Source organism: Cimex lectularius, unplaced genomic scaffold (genome assembly GCF_000648675.2).
Source record: "Cimex lectularius strain Harlan isolate CLEC.00 unplaced genomic scaffold, Clec_2.1 scaffold28, whole genome shotgun sequence".
In the NCBI taxonomy this organism is placed as follows: domain Eukaryota; kingdom Metazoa; phylum Arthropoda; class Insecta; order Hemiptera; family Cimicidae; genus Cimex; species Cimex lectularius.
In genome coordinates, this window is record NW_019392712.1 from 188,908 (window position 1) to 206,037 (window position 17,130).

A 17,130-nucleotide genomic window follows, 5' to 3' on the forward strand; every position below is an offset into this window, starting at 1 on the left:
TTCATCTTGACAATCACTACAACCTGGCTTTTTTCCTGCCGCAACAGGACCACTTACGCCAACCCTCTCGGTCTTTGGTATTCCATTTTTTAATGCGCGTTTATTTGCCCGAGTCCCCCTTCAATGAAAAAAAAAGTTATTTATTAATACCCCCCCTGCTATTATTATTGGTGCTCGTATAAAAAAAGTGGGGCAGGTATCGTCATGAAAGGTGCGGATTTCACGGTAATGCGGGAGCCAACTGACCGGCTGGAGCAACACAATGGGCACCACTGACCGTCCGAGGGGCGGAAGCATGATGATTCGGGGGGAGGAATGCTAAAAAGAAAAAAATAGGTAACAAAATCGGATTTCTGATCCTTGAAAACTCTTGCAAGCCGGCAAAGTAGGGTCGACCGGCTGTTTCTCCTTTTTAAGTGGTCCGCAAATATTCAACAACTTGGCTACTCGGCGATCCCCGTTTCAATTTTTATCAACCGGCTATTATAATACAACCCAGGAAACAGTCGATCTCGTTTTCGTGAGTATATTCCTTTCTGTCCAACCGTTATAATTTTAAGGTAAGTTCTTTAAAATTTAATATTTATTTGATCGGAGATAGGTCACGATTTTGCTTGAATTTAATGAACTGTCCCTATATGTTTAGTAGTCATAATTGACCTATTAATTTTAATTAATTATACTTTTTATCTAAGTTCTTGGTTGAGATGAAAAGACGTAGGTCTTGGGTTCGAATCCCGTTCGTGACGCTAGATTTGTCATCTCAACCAGGATCTTAGATACAAAGTAAAATTAATTAAAACATTTTTTGTCCATTTTCTACTTTTACTTTTTGGCATTGGTATTGCAAATGTCAATAGTGCTCAGAGTTATGTAGGCAGATACACATATTGATAAATGGCGGTCCAGATCGCCAGAATTACCCAGCCCATTATATGTTTAGGTTGAAAACTGCATGAATTGGAGGCTGAAATTACCTACTGTCGATAGGCAAAGCAAGGCCGAACTCCATGATTCCAATTCCAAGAAAGATTGATAACGAAGTAATTGAATTTTTACATACATTTTATACATTATTGCATATACATTACATATTTTACAATACAATTTTTACAAAATAGCCGGTGATTTGGGAAAAAAGCGAAATAAAAAAAGAATAGAAGATTTAAGAAAAAAATAGATGGGTTAGAGCTGGGTCACTGGATTCGAACCCGCGACCTTTAAATTACAGTGATGAGCGCCGTGTCACCGACTTAACTTTGAGGCAACCGACGCCCTCAAAATTATTGTTTAAAACTGGACTTAATAGACCAACCATTCAATTTTACAATAATCCTACTATATAATAAATAAATAAATACAGATTTTTATAAACCCATGGTACAATAAAATTTGATTTATGTAAGCTCATATCTGCACACGTACGTACATACACGCGAGTACAGGGTTGAGCCTATCAATTCTCGCACGCATCGAGAATCATCCACCCAGGTGTCCAGCCACCGCGGTTAGGCATCATGTCATCATCAACAACTAAATCGTGTCAGCCCCCAACGCAATCATTTCCTAAATCCAAGCCCATTCACACTCTTGCTCACTTTTAAATGAGTATAACTCACTTTTAGTATCGTTTTACATAACATTCACTCAGGGTGGTGGAGTAGTTGACATTCATCCAACACCGTCTCCTATTGTGTAACTAACCTAATTGAGATTCATGGGGTACTCAATATTACACCAGCGGCCCTCTCACACCATACATTCACGCCAAAACTATCAATATTATATACAAAAAACAACGCAGTTTCCTCAAAAAATCGGAACAGGGGACCAAATACTCGCTACCGATCTCGAGCACATTCCCATATCTGGTGGCATTATTCCTACGCGCTCTCTATATGGAGCCAAGGACACCTTTCAATTAAGTGAGATACGTTGAGCAACCCTGTCCTTTTGTCTTCAAGTGCTCTTTTCATCTCGACTTGGCATCTAAGATCCTTCCCAGATATTTAGCCATACTGTTGTATGGTATAATGGCTCCATTGGTAGTGTGAGGGGGGGGGTTAAAATTTATATGTATAGAGTTATGCTGATTGAACCTGATTCTCCATTTTTACCCATTTATTTACCCCGTTATGCCGTTTTTAGTGACAAATAATAGTGTGTACACTGCAATTTTGAAGGAATTTTGGTAAATAAAAAGTAATTGTACTCTGTAAAAAATATCCATAATTATTCTAGCGATCTTCCTCAATAGACAAAATTCATTTGAACTAAGCAATAACGCACACGAAGTTGATGTATTATCAGAAATCTATGCATTAAACCTGTGCTTGTTTCGGAAGTAAACACAGCTTTCAGAATCTTTCAAGCATTACAGGAATTAATAATATTGAAATTGAAGTATGTATTATCAGAGTGCTCAAAAAGAGTATATCCATCTCAAATCCACAAGCATTTCTCTTCTTTCCATAAAAAGTAATTATTTTGCATCATTTGACCATGATCCTATGAGGTGTCCCATTTAAGATATTTTAGGAGAATTATCAGGAGTCTCGACATAAACACTTAAAAGCCCAAAGTATCAGGAATGCAAACTGTAAGGATTATCAAGCGAAGGTTAAATGGAGCTCTCTTGAACAGAAGCCCCAATCCTATTTTTGGATGAGTCATCTGGATCAGGAGCCTCGATCAAACGTTTTGTGTTAGAATCAATAAAACATAATTTGCAAGACCAAAAGTCGCAACAGTAAGTTGTACTAGCTTAGTATCAGCATCATTGATGAAAGTATAAAAGTAATAGAGCTTTTAACTCATTCAATTTGCAAATATATTTTTAATCAAAGATTTCACGATATTCAAGAATGTTAAGTGGTATTCGAAATCCGCACCAGGCTCTTATGAGGCATTATCCCCATTTACGATTAAAGATGAAAGGGGACCTGGTTGATAAGTATATTCCTTGGAGGATCAAGGAGCTGAGAAGTCGAAAAGTCTCGGCAAGGTAGACTCGTCGTGAACCTACGCCACACCGGCCGAGCAGAATGCAACGCCATGAGAAGCTGACGGTCAAGGTTCAAGAAATCAATATCCTTCCCTATCGGATTGCCACATGCGCTCGCCTCCGGGGAAAAAGAGACGAAAAACGATCGAAAAAGGAAACGGGGAAAAGAGTGGACCGTCTTTTGTAGGAAATATGGCATTGTATAAATATTTCAGAGGGAGTACAATGAGCTTTTATGTTCCATTTCCCTATATTGAAAGGACGGTTTAGGTAAGAAGGGGTGGACCCATTGTCCAGTCCCAACCGAGCCCATTATGCAACACCGCCATCTTTCTTAGCCTCATTCCAAATACTTCCATTCAAAAAAAATTTTTTTTTGATAAATCGAATATTTCCCCTTTTTTCCCCTCGCCGGATCTAATTGGTCCTATTCTTCCTCCAGATTTTCATACCGGCTTTTATTTTTATGCTAAGCTTAAACCTTCCGTCGTCGGCTCGGAAGCCCTTTACGACGCCTTTCCCACAGATCGTGCGTGTCCGATGCCGATTTAACAGAGAGGGCTTTATGTCCAGTTTCGACCGGTGGAAATGAGCAATATTCAATTACGTCATCGATTTACAATAAAGGGGAAAGAGTATAAACGATTTTTTACGACAAGAAAATCATCCACCTATTCCTTAATGAATTAGAGCAAAATAAATGAAACGGGTGTATAAAAAAAACGTATTACCCTGTCTACTTAGGATTCAATAGGAACTGGGGAAAAGTAATAAGAAGAAAATCGGCCCAGTAGTGGAGTGATTGCTTTGGAGCAAACGATTCGCTCCGGCTGTGGGGCAAGGACTGCCTGGTTGAGGTAGGTGAGGAGGAGACCGTTTTTTTTAAGACCGTTCCTTTATCAGGGAAAATAAATATATTATAAGAAAATATTAAAATAAATAAACTTACATGGTATACTTAAAAAAGACACTTGTCTATATTTTACAATAGCCATTATTCTCATAAGTTTATCAGTTTCGAATTAATGGGCACTAAAGATAGTAAATTATTATTTTAGTTTACTACAAATGACGACGTGGCTGTTCTCTAGTTATTTTAGGGTAAAACCAAGAGGGAAATTTACGCTTTAATGAACGGGTGGACTAAGGACGTGGGATCACCGATTTTAATGCAACTTTTTTGGTGATAATAGGTTAAAAATATAAGACGTGTCCGAGCTTTCTTGCCAATGTCTTTTTTCTGCCAAATATGGCTTCATGCTTTATGAAAACTACATATTTTTGGACGGATGCGCCGAGGGCATTTTTTCCTGATGCCGGGTGTTCCGATTTGAAAATAATTCATAATTTAATTTATTTTGTTTTATTTAAATTTTTGTATTTTATTTAAGTCCAAGTTGAGAAGCTAACTGTTTTTATTATCAGGCTAAATAAAATTGAAGGAAAAAGGATGAAACTCTTCAACCCGGCAAAAACTCTTCAAAAGTTTTGTTTTATACCTCCTTCTATAATTTATTTATGAAGGCCATGCTTATGCCATTTTTTGTGGTTATACAATTCTAAATCTTGTCCTAAATATTTCAGCAATTCGACATATAGCAGCGTTGAGAGAATAATCTCTAACCACGAAGTTGGATACATCAGAGTAATTAGTTAAGAAGCAATCAGGTAGGGGGGAAGGTCGTTATCATACCGCAGAAACAGTAGTGGGCCTAGTATGCTCCTATGAGGCACTCCTATATTATATTCTCTGCGCGGATCTAATGTCACTTTTTAAATTCTCTTCTCTGAAGAGATGAACCATTTAATTACATGAACTCTTTCTTAAGCTGAAAAGCCTTTCACCCTAATTCAAAAAAATTATGTAGAATTTAATTTTTTTCGTCTCATAGGGCTCATTGGCATGAACGCTCGAACACGTGTCTGTTATTTTTCGACCTAGCCCCACACGAAAAATCATTAAACACAGCCTTCTTCCTTCAATGTACAAAATCCTCGAAAGATTGCTTTTAAAGCGCTTAATAACCATCTTAGATACTCATAAAATCATTCCGTACCAGCAATTCGGCTTCCTCCTCATCATTCCACCATCCAACAGGACTATACCTAGACAGCAGACTTAACAGAAGACATAGACAACTACGAAGATTCTAGTACCGAAATGAGAACTCTTCGTCAGCAAGACAAGAGGATCTTTAGCGTCCGCACCTGGCCTATTCGGCCTAATCGGACATTTTGATTCTCAAGATGAGAACGTGACGTTTCTAGTACCGAAATACGTCTTGACCATCAACACTAAACGAACCTTATACAAAACATTACTACTACCCCTTTGGACATCAGAGTGGAACTGTGGGGTTCCGCCAAGCCATCCAACACACTGCGCATCCAATCCTTTCAATCAAAAGTCCTCAGACTAATCGTCAAGCTCTTTACATCACTAACGTCAGTATCCACAACGACCTCAGCATCCTTTTATCAACTGGTCCGTTTCCGATTGCAACATTTCCACATCAAGTTTTCGATCCACCCTAGTAATACTGTCCAAACCCGCTCCCCATATTCCCATCACGATGATGGCCTCAAGACCACATTGCCGGCATTGACTCGTTTTTCATGTCTCAAGGCATGTGCACCATTGGCATTAGTGCTGTGACCGTCCCACTTTCCTCTCCTCGTGAATGAAAAAGGTCTTAATTTCTTGCGATCTCACCGACAGAGTTTTTTTGTTTAGCTATGGTTTCATATCTATATCCAGCATCTCAGTGGTTTCAACAAGTTGAACTTCGCTTGAGAAGAAATCTTTAAATCTTCTATTTACTCGGTTTGATCCAAGGAGGCGGAAAATGTATTTCTTACCTTACATTTTCTCCGTTTAAATTAAATTGTTTTGAAAGATGCGAAACAGATCTTTCCTGTTGCTCGGTTCGGATTTTCCACCTTCTTCTCTTATCATAACGTTATAAAAATGATTTCGGCGCTCGTCGCTAGACAAAGAATATTACAATGTAATATTGATCTTGGCGGCCGATTTATCTTCAAATGGTCCCTTTGTGGTTTAAGCAGACCCTCGCCTCCTCCCTCCGCCTGTTTCAAAAAACCTCCTGAAGCAGAAGATCCCTTGTTTGTGTATCCTACGGATTTTTTTGCTCTATTCATGGGAAGAATACAAAACGAATAAGTAGAAGTTTGTTTTGTCCAAGGCGAAATTACTTAATTTCTCAAAGGGCGGCTGACGTTTTTGTGGTGGTAACAACTTGTTTTTCAATCTCCAGACAACCATCCCGACATATTTGGACTTTAAGAACGAAGATGTTTCATAAGGAACTTTTGTGAATTTAAAACTGGCAGGTGTCATTGAAGATAGATTTTTATATTAACCTTATTATTATCCTGTATCTTACATCGTCGGCAGAGGAGCTGACACGGATCAAGAGCACGGTCGATTGGTTACCCTCGGAGGGTCTTACTCTTAAAACAAAGGTAATCCTAACCCGATCAAGAATAGGCCATGAGAGGTTGTCGCACGGACACTTACTTTTACATATTGTCATAACACTCTTGCTTGGGCCCGGCAGCGCGTATCTGGGTCCCCTGTTCCGATTTTTGTAGGGAAAGGGGTTGTTTTACCGTATATTGTACTGATATTTTTGTGGCCCTTAGTATGCGTTGAGAGTGACTATATTTATTAGCATGAATTATTAGAGTGTGAATAGGTTTTGATTTAGGAACTGATTGCCTTGGGTGTAATAGATTGTGTGATGCTCTCTTGAGTATCCTATCTGACCGTTAGTTTGGTTTTTTCCGACCATTTCGGTCTGCATATTGCCATTTATAATAACCATTATAACCGTTATGCAGGGTGTCCTTTTTAGATGGCCCGGCTGAATTTCTCTTGAACCAATGCCGCTATAAAAAAATACGTGTTTAATATTTTTTAGTTTAGTTTTACCATTTTTGGAGAAAAATTGTACAGGGTACCTCAGGCCAAGGTATAAGCAAAATTTTTAATCCACTATCCAGGGCGGTGCGTTCACTTATTGTTTCATCACCGAACCCAGTGAAAATTTTACGATCTGCCTCGTCTACGCCCGGACCACTTTTTCTTTACGAACTAACCCATTATCCTCTTGGTATTACGTGATGTAAACACGTAATCCTCAAATGCTGATTACAGGTATTAAAACAGTAACAAATAAAAACCGCATGAACTTTTCTGGATTCTGGTATTTCGTTCCGATGATTCCTTAACAAATGTATTAATGAAGTTGTAGTTTGCTCCATATTTCTATGTTTTGCGGTGAGATGAAATCTAGCAATCGGCGTATTGGCATCCGACCAGCGAACATCTTGTGATTTTGTCGGTTCACGGCAAACCATCATGACAGTCGAATCGAAAACAAATCAGGATGAAATGGAACGTGAAAATCACTCTTCGGCCTGACCGAACATCAAGAGTTCGGAAGTATTGGCCACATGGTCTCTCTGGTGTTTTATCCTCTTTGAATTAGGTTATTTGACATTGGTAGGTGGAGGGTTATCGGCGGACTTGGTTTCGGCTTGTATTATTCTTCATTTTCACTAATCTCTGAAAACCTTAATATTTGGTAATAAAAAAGACTTCATTTTGTAAGAATAATTTATTTGTAGCCTGTTTCTCCAATTCACATTGACAGCACCCCTCAGGGAGGATACATGTTAAGAGAAGCCAGCCAACTCTATTTCTCGGGATATGAAGAAGTTTTGGCCAGTAGTGCTAGGATCGAGAATCAGTGTGGATATTTTGGAGAAGGAATCGGATTAATTCACTGGCAAAATGAGCGTTGAGGTCGTAATGGATGGAGACGTTAGTGACGTAGTAAGGAGCATTGACAATTTTTCCTGGCAGTACCCACAGTTCTACTCCTTTGTCCTAAGTGATCGCAGTAGTCTTGTACAAAGTTAGTTTAGGGCTAACTTAACGGTCAAGACCTCCATTTTTGCACCAGTCTTCGATAAGCTCAAGGTGTTCTTGGATGTTGGAGGTACCTCGGATTGGATTCGTGTTAGAGGACAAAATTACTGTTGGTGGTATTAGGGTATATAGGTAGATCAGGATAAATGATCTTATGGGGAGTTAAAAGAAGCATCGAGACTTGAGCCAGAAATGCTCGTGCCCAATAAGGAAGAATTTCTGAGTTCTTTTACCCAGTTGAAAGAGATTTTATTACCGTTTGAGGTAATACTATTTGGTCAACTGGTGGTGAGAAAATCTCAAATGAAACTGCCACAAACACTGAATTTTATATTAAGATTAAGATAAGAGAAGGAGTGAGCCTCTTTACGACCTGCACACCACGACAAATATTAGGTCTGCTGTGCACCTCCATGGTTTCTAGAGGACCTCTTCCTTATTAACCTTAAGACTTTTATCATATACCAACGCTTTGTCAAGAACTCCCTATGTTTATCCTTCAGGCCCGGGCTTTTTCTCTTCCAGTAGTAGGAATCTAGGAAGCCTTCACCAACAGATGACATGTTCTTCTCTTCTTCTTCCTGGCAGAGGACGCTGGATCATTTATTGGGAGCGTATTCACTCGCGGGTTTGTTGTACTGCTCAAACTCGATTCGGCATTGCGCCATCTTCAGTGAGGAACTGCCATTTTGTCCGACTAGGTCTTACAAGCATATAAGTCGTTGATTCTGTTGGTTGTCGCTACGGGCGTTTGTGGTAGATGTGATCATGTTGTTCATTGGTCGATGGTGATGTCGGTTATTATTTCTGCGTTGTTCGTTGTTGAAGAATAAATAAATTCTTAAAATAATAAATTCTAAAAAAATAAATAAATGACCCAGTTCCCATTGAGCATGAGTTCACCGACTCGCAGACTAACGCCCAGCATCGACTTGAATACAGTTAGTTGAATTGTCATCGTCAAGATCTGATTTCGATGCTAAAAGTAATTGTAATGGTACTAGTCTTCTGTGAAGTTGTTGATTTTTAAGTGGGGATTCAATGTCAGTTTGCTCTCTAGGTATAGTTCTTACTGCCTTGAAGTCGGTTATTATTGTTATTGTTGTACAAGGAGGGCAAAACTTTTTTTTTATTTACATGTACATTGTGCATATTTCCTCATTCAGTCTGCTTCAGAGATATTGGATGTTAAAATATAGGAAAATTGTGGTTTCATCGGTGCACTGATGGCATTGGGATGTATAAGAAAGTTAGTAGTATAAATGGTATACAGGATGGGACCAAGAATGTCCCCTTGTAAGAGGCCATCCTGCATTAGACTTATATCGAACTCGTTGCACCTCACTCTGAAGCAGAAGAGTGCGGTTTAAAAATACGGTAATAACGCGTTGGAGGAGTGCCATACCCTATCTCAATATTTCACTAGTTGTTTATTGTGTTATTTTTTTAATTTCAATATTTCATATACAGGCATATGATTGAATCTGAGTTTTCCTTGACTGTCCATTGACTTTATGGCTTATGTTAACTCTGTTGTTTCCGGAGGAAAACGTGTAAATTTTTTTAACCTTATGCCTGGAAATCGACCAGGATATGAACATCTCTGGAGACTGCGTTTTGTGTTTTCGAACTAATGTAAGCCAGATTCACTCCCCCTTTTTTGTAATATCAGCTGAAGTTCGACCCTATATCTCGACAGTTTCAGACAAAAATTTCATGTACTTTGGTCATTTACGATCGCTCTGTTGGTTGGTCTGTGTGTTATTTTGCTTGCTGTCTCCCTTTTAAACGTACTATTGTAGATTGAAACAAAAATTTCACAAAAACTGTCATCCAAATGAAAAAGACAATCTTTCTGTAGGGTTAATTTGAAATTTAAAAAGTTATTTTGACATAAAGAAAGTAAATTTGAAGTTACAAAGTGTCAATTTGAAATGAAAAATAATTAAATTGCAAATGAAAAAGTTTTAATTTGAAATTAAAAAAAGGGTTGATTTGATTTTAGTTTTATATACGTAGAGTGTCCCGGGAATAGACTTAATAATTCAGAAGGCAATCCTACATGTTAAATTGAATTAAAACGTCCCTATTGTCCAAAGCCTGTTCTCAATTTTATCCGAGATATTTCACTTTTTATTCGACTTCAATCTTTCACAACTTTATTCCACAAATTTTTCTTGTCCATAAAAGTCCCTAGTATCTCATAAAATATTAATCCTGTTAATAATTAATAATAGGGTCGTCGGTGGCCGCAACGGTTAGGCGTTGACAGGGCGCTCATCACTGTAAGGTGAAGGTCCCGGGTTCGAATCCAGCGGCCCTGCATTCCAACCCGACATACTTACAAATGGGCTTTTTTTCAAAAACACCGGCACCCTGAGGGTTTATATGACCTATGCAGTTGCAACCCTCGTAAAAAATATTAAAAAAATAATTAATACTTATTCAGAAATCGTGAGATGCGGTCTGGTGTGATGTAGGTTTGAGAAAAACATTTTTTTTATCGTGCCAACGTTTCGATCTTTATTGAGATCATCTTCAGGGCCTGGGATTTACAAACATTGTTTACATTTAACAAATACATTTAGGATGTGGAAAAGTGAATTTATACAATGCAAAAAAAATATATTTTTTATTTTCAATCAAAGTATTTCTACTCACTCAAAGTGTTTGTCTTCTGTGTAATTGTGCCATTCTTGCGTGTTGTGTTGAGAGTGCCAGTGAGATTTTGCTGTTTTATGTTTATATACGCTGGATTTTGATATTAATCCAATGGAAAGAACATTAAAAATTCTGATTATTATTTTATTTTTTTTATCGTAACCTTATACAAGCACAATAAAAAATCAGGCAGATATTTACAACTTTCTGAAGTTCTTGTCTAAATTTAAAGTAATGCTTTGTCGGTTCTGTAAATGCTGACAGACATTGTGCTTTTAGAAAAGTTGCCCCTACCAATGAGCTGTAAATATATGTACTCAAATTCTTAAAGGACAGTTGTAAACAATGTAAAAATAATGTTTAATTTCTAAAAATTTAATTTTTTGTTACAATCGGTTAAAAAATAGACAATAAGATTTTGAAACTTCTATTAACAAAGTTTTAATTTGACATGTATTGACTTTTTTACGTCAAATTAACTCTTTTTAAATTCAAATTTACGTGTTTTTATTCAAAAATTCAAATTAGCCCTTTTTATGTGAAATATGTATAAGCATTTGAAGTGAAATTCTTTTATATTTGAGCATTTTTTAAATATAATTTTTTATGGCGTTAAAAACTGTGCATATGAGCCAAGGAGACGATATGATATATTTGCATATTTTGGAGAGGAAGTGCATTGTGCACAAATCCACGACCATGGGGTCTACGAATAAAATAATCCCATGAAAATTAATTGCGATTAACATTAAAAATGATATAACAAATAAAGGACATTTATTAATTTGTGATTTTTGAAAAATATAAAAAGGTTTGTTATCTAACGTACACCATGAAAATTAATTAATTAGATTTGATTGAAATAGAAATTAATTATTTTACACAATAAAAAATCTTGAATAATTGATACAAGAATTTTTATATCTCATTTTATATCACTTTGAATTTTAATGGTCTTCTAAGAGACCAATTATTTTACATTTAAAAATGTAGAAATATACAAGAATTTTACATCAAATTCTTACATTTCATACCATCTCGAGTTCTGTTAATGCTTTGAAGAAAGATCTAATTTGGAGTTAAAAAAGGTTAATTGGAAATTTAAAAAAATGTTACTTTAAAGGTTAAAAAATAATTTGGAGTAAAAAAAAGCTTGATTTGTAGTTAAAAATGAATAATTGAATTTAAAAAGCGTTCATATGAAGTTAAAACAGGTTAAGTGGACATTTAAAAAAGGTTAATTTGAAGTTTAAAACGGTCGATTTTAAGTTTTAAAATGGTTAATTTGAAATTAAAAAAGGTTAATTTGTCGGGAAAAAGCTGTATTTAGATCAAAAACGTTTTCCCTTCCAGCCCGGAACTGGACCCGCCTTGAATACACAAAAAATAAATGCACTTCTTGACAAAAACGCCGGTAGTTTTTCAAAAAGTTCGGTTAAAACATTGTATTTGAATTTTCTTGCGTTGTAGATAAATTGAGAATTTATCCAGGATGGGCAATTAGGTGCTTCTTTTTGTAGGGAAAGACCTGTCCTTTATATTTTTTCCTCTCTCCTTCCAATTTACCATCCTAAGCGATTGCTTATTAACACTACACTCGTTTTTAATGCATTAATTACACCTCTTTAAATGGAAGATCTCTTAATTTAGCCGCCTGGAAAGTAGGCAGTTAACGCGAGTAAATTAGTCTTCACCAGGAGACCTTTCCACGGTTAATTTATTCTAATCGCATTTTTATGATGGTAGGTTTAACCCCACAGTTGTTTACTTTAATATTTATTGTCCGTTGAAGCTTTGACATCTTTTGCAACACATACACGGTCAACAATGGCTGAATAACATATTTAAAAAAATTTATTTAAATAACTAAAAATATGTGTGGTGTTTAGTGACCGTTAGTCAATGATTATTCGGAGATCGTGAGATGCGGTCATGTGTGATGTAGGTTTAGAAAAACATTTTCTTTATCGTGCCAACGTTTCGATCTTTATTAAGATCATCATCAGGGCTTTGGATTTCTAAACATTGTTTGAATTTTACAAATACATGTAGGATGTTTTTTTTAGACCGCATCTTTCTTGATTTCTTGCCTAACACTTCAGGGCAACATCAAATTTAGCAAATTTGTCAAAGCTTGGCTAATCCCATGAGCTTAGGGTGGGTGCTGGGGTGCTGTTTTTTCCCTTCAATGTTTCATTACTTTATTGGCAACACTGATTTTTTTGGCGCCAATCTAAACTATCACTAAACTCATGGGATTTCTCGCTAACCGTATAACAAAAGTACTAAAGACATTAGGCCGTAAAGCGTTAAAATCTCCAAACCTCCCTTGTAAGTAAGGGTGATTATTATTATATAATTTACAAGTGAGGAATATAAATTAGCTCTTTTTTATTTCAGCCCAATAAAACTTCCATAGACTGGATATGCTGTTTGAATTAACTATGCTTTTGTACGGACAATTATGGGGGGGGGGAGATTTCCTAAGCATTTAAGATGTGAGAATTTACAGTAAACTGTTAAAAGTAAAAGCCATAAAATGTGTCTGTAGCAACCTGTTGGCCTTTTACGATCTGTCTTCCTATCTTCGCTGGTTTGGCCTGCTACTTATAAAATAGTTTTATATTACTTTTATCATTACTTATCACTTATAAAATGGACATGGCTGACTGAATAGCCCACTACCAATCATCGAAGATAGCAGATCAAACAAGGATCCTATTTCATTTTCCCCTTTAACATCTCTCGAACGAATGTTGGCTGTGAAAAATACATAAGAACTTAATCGTTGGGCCTTTACAATAAATTCTCACCATTGGATGAAAGCTTGATTGATTTAAGTAAGTAATTCCTGTCATACAGTACGGCTTAACGTCCAACTTCCCGTTGGATATCACGGACGATGGTTCCCACCATATTACAATACATTTTTTCGTATTATACCATTAAAAGTCCATGAGCTGTGGCGGGATTTGAATCCAGAACTTATAGCGTGGGAAATGCGAGTCGTCTTGGTCTTCAAATCACTTGGAATCACTCGGTCTTCTCCGTCCAGCCGCCGGAGGCTCCAGGGGCTGTCAAAGCTCATTTCAATTCCCAACACATACAATTTTAAAATTCAGAAATCAACAAATCTCACTCATTCTTAAATATATTCTTTCTTATTTACATCATTCGAGTCGGGTAGAGTACTCTGACATTCTGTTACCGATTTCTACATACAATTAAATTGAGGGTTGAAACTCAATAGTCCGCCATCTCACACTATACATTTAGCTAATAAATACATTCACTCTCAATATACACAAAATGAAATATCTGCCTTTAGGTGCAATAAAACAGCCTTGGTTTTTAGAACAATTGGAACAGGGAATACTCACTACCATGTTCCTACCTTGTTCTAAAACAATTTTCATTCCTACTCGCTCTCTATGTGGAGCCATTTCAATTATGCGGGACAAATCGTGCAAGCTCTGCATACCGGATTAGTATTGGCGCTCCGCTCGCGAGCTGATAAGTCAACTCACTTTACTGATCGTGCTATGAGTCGCTCTGAGAAAGAAAAAAAAAGAGCGGAAGCACTGATATACACTCTTTAGCTACCATCGATTAATTTTGAACCACCACCTAGTAATTTCTACGCATGGAATTATGGGTGTGATATAAATTTGGTGAAGACGAGCGATGAGCCATGAAAAAGAGCTGATTCCTTTCACTGAGTAGGTGGTTTTCATTCGATCCTTAAAAAGAGACGTTTTTCCCATCTCTTGTCGAGGAAGTACTCAATAGATCAGCCCTCCTAAACTATACATTCACGCTAATGAATGTATTCACTTTCAATATACAAAAAGAAACAGGAAATGAGGTGTCTTCCTTGATGTGCAATAAAACAGCCTCGTTCCATACACAAACCGGAATAGTGGAGTACTCCACACACCGGACACAAACGCAGAATTTGGCTCAAAAGTAGTACATGTCTCATGTTTCAGATCCTCCGAGGACCATTTATCGACAGTACTCTTATTCGCAGAAGCTTCTCTTTTTCATTTCCTTTAAGTGTTCAGGTCTATCTGCCGAAGAAAATTTGTTTAAACTCTTCCGTGAATGTTTCTTTCTACAATGGTAACTGGAAGAACGATGGTTAAAACAACCATTTTATAATTTTTTGATGTCACTGCATTTTACTCCCTACCAAAATAAACAATCACGCCAAATTTTTACATACAAGATTCAGACGTGACAGTAAATATTTTTCATCGGGTCATCACGTAATGTACGTTTACATCTGACACTTTCGTCCGAAATATAAGTCGATTATCAGACAGAAAATCTCTGAGTGTTTACATATTGATAGAAAGTACTGGAAATTTATATCATGGATATGTAAACTACAGTTCTCAAAATGCGAAACTTCGAAAAAATATACGACCTGTTTGCTTACAAGATAGGCTTTTGTGTATACTTGTGTCCTATGTACTTTTATATCTCTTTCATTCTGCAGTGTTTGCAGAATGAAAGATTTTATGTTTGCACGGTGAAAGCATCGAAACGCAAAATTGCGATCTGTGTAATGACTATTCTATTATTCTAAAGATGAAAATGACGAAAAAACCTACAAGATGGATTCGGGAGAGGGTTTTGAAACGTGAAGCAGTCGGTACCTACAATAAATTAATGTCTGAACTCAGTATTGAGGATCCATTCAATTTTCGAATTTTTGAAGAATGAAACCAGCTGATTTTGAAAAGCTTCCGTGTAAAATTGGTCCTCTTATCAAAGCAAGATACCAAATTCAGAAGATCTATTAATGTAACAGAACGACTTGCTCTAACTTTGCGATTTTTAGTATCTGGTAAGTAGGTACTACTATTAAATAAAATAGAAAAGATAAATGGTGGAGTGAGTGTTTTGTTCAATCTTTTTAAAAAGATAGTTCCTACTCACAGTAAGTTGTTCTCAATGATCCGGATTTCGAGCCTACAGCTCATCATCAGATTGTAGAGCTCCTCCAACCTGATGATGAGCTGTTCGCTCGACATCCGGATCGTGAGGACTTACTGTGAGTAGGAACTATCTTTTTAAAAAGATTAAATAAAATCGTAATTTTAATTTTTTTAGATTTAAACCACTCTTTTTTTCACTCAAGTTTACGCGAATCTTATTGCAATGCCAGAAAAGTAGACGAATGGCCAAGTGTCGAACTTGTAAATAACCGATGTTTACATCTATTGGTGTAGAAGTGTCGACGCAAATAGCTAGTAGAAATGAAAATTAGTGGAGTGAGAGGAAGTTGTTCAATATTTTTAAAAAGATCAAATAGCCAGTGGTTGAAATCTATACATCTCTGACATAAATTCTTCACTGCTTACATTAGCCAAGATTTCTGTCTGGAAAAAATATCATGCAATAACTGTCAGATGTAAACGTACCTTTAGATCGGTCGGAAGCCGGTTGTCGGTGGCCCTCAGAGACAATCTAATTCATTTCTCTTTCAAATCTCTTTACGATCTCTAAACGAGATCAACTTGAAAACAGTGTTGCGGAAATAAGTGAATTTCAAGACCGCAACATTTTGTCAGTATGACAAGTAGATGGATATTTCCGAAAGCCTTCTAATGTCATATTGAGAACACGCATTAAATTAATCTGAGAGACGTGTTACTGACAAAAATTACCAATCTAAAAGTTGTTTCTCCCTAAAATAATCGCAGATATGTAGTCGACTCATAAAGTGCATTAACTTTCATATATTTCAAAAAAATCTTATTGTATACATTAAAACTTAAAAACAATAAATCAAGGGATTTTATTTATTTATATTTATATATACCAAAGTTACAATGGTACATAGATAATCTGTCAAGAATATACATAAATAATAAAAACCTAAATTTAAATGAGTTATTAGTTGGCAGAACTGTTGGTTGCAAGTTAAAATAATATACAAAAATATAAATAATGTATTATAAAGCTAAACTTTTAAATTTAAGAAATTCAACAATGGAATAAAAGGACTGTCTCGAAAAAACATCCTCAACATAGCGGAGAAAGGCTTTTAAAGGCTTATTCTTGATCGAACCAGGAAGGTGATTATACAATTTAGTGCTCACATGCACATCGGATTTGTTGTTGTGAACTTTGTTTCTTACAACAAAAAAAATATTACATATATTTATTTAGAAATCGTATCTCTGGACACGACACGCAAGAATGGCACAATTACACAGAAGACAAACACTTTGAGCCCTGAAGATGATCTCAATAAAGATCGAAACGTTGGCACGATAAAGAAAATGTTTTTCTGAAACCTACATCACACCAGACTCACGATTTCTAAATAAATATCGATTAACGGTCACTAATCACCACACATTACACATACGTAGGACCTCTTAAAAATTCATCACTCATTTAGATTTTGTCCATATTATATTGGGTGGTTGTCCTTCCTCTTCATTGCATAGCCTACAAACGGGGTCATCATTGCATATGCCCATGTTGTATAACTGGG

The 17,130-nt window shown here is 36.4% G+C and overlaps 1 protein-coding gene across 1 annotated transcript in view; it reads left to right on the top strand.

The window, feature by feature from the left end:
* The window catches only part of LOC106669998 (zinc finger protein 184-like), a 125,734-nt gene that overhangs the window by 55,176 nt on the left and 53,428 nt on the right, over nt 1-17,130 (top strand). The window lies entirely within an intron of this gene.